Consider the following 5,958-nt stretch of genomic DNA (forward strand, 5'->3'; position numbering starts at 1 on the left):
TGTAGTTTCTTTACATAAAAGGAACCAATTGCAATAAGATCAATAAATCCCACAAAAAGGCAACCATCCCAAACAAATTATTGGCTCTGATACTGGCATGGGAAAGATGGGCAATGCTCATGTGCTCACAGTTCATGTGGGGGATGATATGGGCAGCACAGAATGACAACAACAAGATGAGAAACTCAAAAGGGATGATGAAGATTAAAGATCTCATTATCATGACTTCATAGGATGGCTACCACCTTGTTCGTGAGAATCATGGTATATCTCAGTGGACTGTGAAATACAACATAGTGGTCTATGGCCAGGATAGTTAGTACCCCAAATTCCACGCTAGTGCATAGATAAATCGTAAGCATCTGTATGTAAACAAGGAAGGCACCAAAAACTATTTCTCTGAAGTTGAACTGGAAGATACTAAGCATCTTGGAGATAGTAACAATGGACAGGCTTAGGTTAGTGGAGGTCAACATTTTCGTCAGTGGCCCCTGATGAAAATATTCAGCTAACAAATAGAGTGACTGTGTGTAAAGACCTACCTTTCAGCAGCCTTGGAATTTTGAAATAATAAGCAAAGTTGAATCCTTTTAGATTGGCTTGAAACATGCCAATGTTTCACAGATGTGGACTCAGCCAAGATGACCAATATTCAGTGCTTTCCATAACATTTGTCATAGCCCAGCCGAACTGCTCCAAGACTCGCAGTATTGATGGCTTTGTACAAAATGAGTTTAAAAAAAGACTCGCAGTATTGATGGCTTTGTACAAAATGAGTTTAAAAAAACTCAAGAGCTTGATAAACTCCCTAGACAACTTTCCTTCTTGGGAATTCTATGTGCACACAGTGCTATTTTCAAACATGCTCCTGGCTCCCCCATGTTACAGTCCCTGTAACATGCACTTGGTGATGAATGGGGTTTTCTCTTTTGTATTAGCTTCTATGCTCCTTAGAAATTACGGTTTTCTATTACCCATTTCCATTCAGATTACTCACTTTCTGGAGCAAGCAACATTTAGCAAAGTCTCAGAAATGATACAGGAAAACTCTTAAATAGTAGAAATTCTTAACGTATGACACCAAAATTAAGTGGTCTGGTGGTTAAACATATTTTGGGTAGAGTGAACAAAATTGAACATATTAGAGCCTTTAAATATACAAATGTAAATATTCAGACTCTAAAATGAGATTTTCATAATTAAAATATTAAATAATAACATTAAATAAACTATAATTGAAAAGTGGTATTTTACTTAGAAGATAATCCACAATGAATTTTTTCTCATCTTTATTCCTTGTTAAATGATCTGTTTAGTTTTTCTTTATTTCTTTGTCAATTTCAAAATATCTACTTAGAAAATGATTACTTCATTTCTTTTTCTTTACATATTTATATGACGTATCACTTCAGTTTACTTCCACTTGTCAATTTATACTGCCATTTATTGTTATTACTTTTGCACTATTCTCTGTACATTCCTACTCACTCTACCTTGAGTTTCAGTCAGGGCTCCATTTCCAATTAGAAACCAGCTTCACATTTTTGCAGCTCCTAGAATACTCAAATAAATAAATTGTCCTATTTATCTTCTATACCTTATTAAGAATGACTTCATATTATTTTAGCAGCCACACTATTACAGTCTGCCCTAAAACCCACTCTAGCAAAGACTGTGAAGGATGGGATTTCTCTGAGTCCTTAAGCCCAAGATAGATCCCTGTTAACTCTTCAGGCTTCATAGTCTCCTGACTGAAAGTCTCTTTCATGAAGGTAAAAACTGAGAGGTACATGAAGAGCCCCATGCATTGGAATAACCTGGATCTGGAGAGCTGACCTCAAACCAGGGATTGTATACTGGAGCTGGATTAGTAAATGAAATCTGCATACATTAGAAATAACAGTTACACTATAATTATGTTTGGTAAGCACTCACTTTATTTGCTTCCAAATCTTTTAATGCTTTACAAGCTTCACAGGTTTTCACAACATTCCCTTTAAGCTTCAGTATCCCTGCTCATAAAATGTTATAAATCAGTATGAATTTAGTGCTGTGAACTCAAAGAGTCTAAGTGAAATTCTCACGTCAAAATTTTAGGTAAGGCCATAATCTGTATTTAAATCTAGATCTTATGACTCCCAGTTAATTTCTCTTGCCACTGTATCCTGCTTGGTTTTGATGAAATACCACATCATTTTAATCATCATGAACTTCAGCTTCGGATATTAAATACAGAGAATCTACAATTACTGGGCAATAACTTTTACAAAACCTTTGTCTCTCTTTAAGCATTTTGTAGTATCGTGGGGTTTAAATGTGGGTATTTTTTGTACTTTTAATGGGTGAAACAGAGAGATTGTTTTGGAATCTTTGAGCTATACTTTCCAATGGACCGTACTGAAATCACGCGACGTTGTAGGGGATATAATGCTATTGGCTCATGTGGGGCTGCAAGAGAAGTAGTAAAAAAAAAAGTTTCCAGTGTTTATTTTGTTATGACTTCATTATCTTCTAACTGAATTGTTGTGGAGGATCCACTTGGGGGCAAAATGCCAAAAGCTTTTAGGATTAAGTATCCTAAGCACCTGCTCTCATATATGTTTTGTCTTGACCCCATAGATAACAGGGTTAAGAGCAGGAGGAAAAACCACATATATATTGGCCAGAAGAATGTGGATGTAATGAGGGATGTTGTGGCCAAAGCAGTGTATCATGAAGGAAAAGAGGACTGGCAGGTAGAAAACCAACATAACACAGACGTGAGAGCTACATGTGCTGAGTGCCTTAAGCCGGCATGCCAGGATGGGAGATGGAAGACAGCTCGGAGGATTTGGACACAGGAAAATCCAATCACAGAAAGGTCAATGTATCCCACTGAGAAGGCAATCAATTCATATATAACATTAACTCTAATACTGGCACAAGCTAACTTTGCCAAGCCCATGTGTTCACAATAGGTATGAAGGATAATCCGGACACTACAGAAGGGCAATCTCAGGATGAGAAATACGAATGGAGTCACAAACACCAAAGTCCTGACAATGATGACTATGACCAGAATGGCTATTACCTTGTTAGTAAGGATCATGCTATATCTCAGGGGGTTGCAGATGGCAATATAACGATCTATGGCCATGACTGTCAGTACTACAGACTCCAGGCCAGTGCATATATGAATGCTATACATCTGTGTGATGCAGGCACCAAACACAATCTCTCCAAGATTAAACCAGAAAATTCCCAGCATCTTGGAATGGTTGTTTGAGACAAGCCCAGTTCAGTGCAGGCCAACATGGCTAGGAAGTAAAACATGGGTTGGTGGAGGCTCTGTTCAGTCTGTATCACAAACAAGATAGTGATATTCCCTAGAAGGGCTATTAGATACACTGCAAAGAAGGGGAAGCCAATCCATACATGCATATCCTTCCAGCCCTGGGACCCCCACTAGGAGGAAGGTGGAAGGGTGAAACTGCGTGTTGTTTATATGAAGCATATTGGTGGCAATCCCCTACAGACACATTTCTTGCATGAGTTTTCTTGCTTCCAGTGAGAAACGATAACGTCTTTCACAGTATGGTGTCTATTTCTTGGAGAAACAGAAAATCCATTCTTTAACTCCATAATACAGCATAAGAGACCTAAAGAGGGAATATGAAATATAGTTAAAAAGACACTCTCACTTTCAAATATTTGCCCCACTTACACAGAAAACCATGCAGAAAGTTTCCAAAATATAGCAATCCTGCACTTCCCATGTTTTTCATCCCTTCAGTCTCTAAGAAAAACTTCCATATGGCATTAAATTAGCATATACTTATTGCTAATTATACTTGTTAATCAGGATGTAAAGAGTAGCCAAGATGAAGTGTGTGTGTGTGTGTGTGTGTGTGTGTGTGTGTGGGTGGGTGGGTGTAAAATATCACTGGACTGAGATTGAGGAGGAAATGATAAGAGGAATGATACATTCTTGCAAAGTACATCTGAGAAATTAAGAATATTCTATGTGAGAGGAGCCTCAGTAAAGTTGGAGGATTGGTTAGTAGGTGTTTGGATTTGAGATAATCAATAAAATTTTAAAATTTAGACACATAAGGTAACTATTGCATAATTCCAGAAAAACAATGCTCTCTCTTAGAACTTCAAAGGCCCTTCACTCACTATGTTATGTTATGTTTCCTTTCCTGAATAGAAAACACTGGATGCTCTCAGATACTTTGTGGAGCCTTTTATGATTTATGATCTTCTTTTCTGTCTTCTCCATTTTGCATTATATAAACGGACAATCGCTTCACAATACCACCTAGATAGTGGCAATGTAATTGTCTCTATCTTTTTAAAAGATACTGAGGTCAGATACTTGCCTCAGACTGGGGAGAGTCTAGTTTGCATTAATGCTGTAATAGTTTCCCTGGTATACTGATGGACAGTAATATATTTAAGTTGGCAGCAGGCTAGTTCACTGTCATAGTTGAGTCTGTCTGGTGTGCCTTGTGGTTGAGTCTGGGTTGTAACTGGCCGTGTGCTATTCTATCTGCAACATAACAGACCTGTGGGGTGCTTGGGTGTGTGCAAATGAGACTAGGACTTAATTAGAAACTTTGCTGCTACAGGGTGTATTCTGTGGTAGGCTCTGGGCCATGGATGGAATATATTGAGTGATTGGGTTTGTCAGATTCGGGGAGTGCCATATCCAGAGCAGTGCCATGGCTTAAGTTACTTTGATGCTCATTTCAATGCAATGAGTTCTAATATGGTGCTACTAATCTTAAAGAAAAAATATTCCTGTGACTTGGCTATAATGCAGGCCTAAAGAACTGTTTTGGAATTATAGTGGTATGTGTATTGGGGTTTGTATATTCCCAGATTCTGTCCAATTTCATGGTGTGGAATTGCTTCCCAAGATATGTCATGATTCTGCTGAAGGGAGGGAAGATACTTTATGATATGATGTTTTCCTGAGTTGTATTAGAAATCTTTTCTACTTATGGGATTTGATTACAGGAAAGTCAGTGTCACAAAATCAACATACAAAGATCAGTAGCATTTCTATATACCAGTATTCTTCAAGCTGAGAACCAAATCAAGAACTCAAATCCATTTAAAATAGCCACACAAAACTAACATATGTAGAAATACATTTAACCAAGGAGGTAAAAGATCTCTACAAGGAGAACTAAAAAACTTTGATGAAATAAATCACAGATAACACAAACTAATGGAAAGACATTTCACACTTTTGTTCTGGAATTTTTTTCTAGTTTTTATCTGAGGATATTTCCTTTGTCACTATAGGCTTCAAAGCAATCCAAAATATCCCCTCACATATTCCACAAGAACAGTGCTAGCAAACTGCTCCATGAAAGAGTGGTGTAACTCCATGAGATGAATTCACACAGCACAAAGCAGTTTCTCAGAAAGCTTGTTTCTAGTTTGTATCTGAGGATATTTCCTTTTTCAACATACTCCCAATGCCCTCCCAAATATCCCACTGCAGATTCCGCAAAAACAGCAAACTGCTCAATAAAAGAGTGGTGTCACTCTGTGAGATGAATTTACATCTCACAAACAGTTTTTCCAAAGGCTTCTCTCCAGTTTTTACCTGAGATTAATTCCTTTTTCACTATAGTACTCAATGCGCTCACAATATCCCATTGCAGATTCCATGACAACAGTGTTAGGAAACCACTCTATGAAAAGAAAGGTGTAACTCTGAGAGATGAATTGACACAGCACAAAGTCGTTTCTCAGAAAGCTTCCTTCTAGCTTTATCTGACTATAGTGCCTTTGTCACCATAGGCTTCAAAGTCATCCAAAATATCCCTTCTCAGATTCCACAAAAAAAGTGCTAGCAAACTGCTCTATGAAAGAGTGATGTAACTCTGTGAGATGAATTCACATTCACAAAGCAGTTTCTGAGAAAGCTTCTTTCTACTTTTCATCAGATTATATTTCCATTTT

At 37.6% G+C, this 5,958-nt stretch overlaps 1 pseudogene; it reads right to left on the reverse strand.

The window, feature by feature from the left end:
* Positions 1 to 2,504: 2,504 nt before the first annotated feature.
* On the reverse strand, positions 2,505 to 3,493 carry LOC112427866 (olfactory receptor 52E5-like; annotated as a pseudogene).
* Positions 3,494 to 5,958: the final 2,465 nt, after the last annotated feature.

Source organism: Macaca nemestrina, chromosome 12 (genome assembly GCF_043159975.1).
Source record: "Macaca nemestrina isolate mMacNem1 chromosome 12, mMacNem.hap1, whole genome shotgun sequence".
Taxonomy (NCBI): Eukaryota; Metazoa; Chordata; class Mammalia; order Primates; family Cercopithecidae; genus Macaca; species Macaca nemestrina.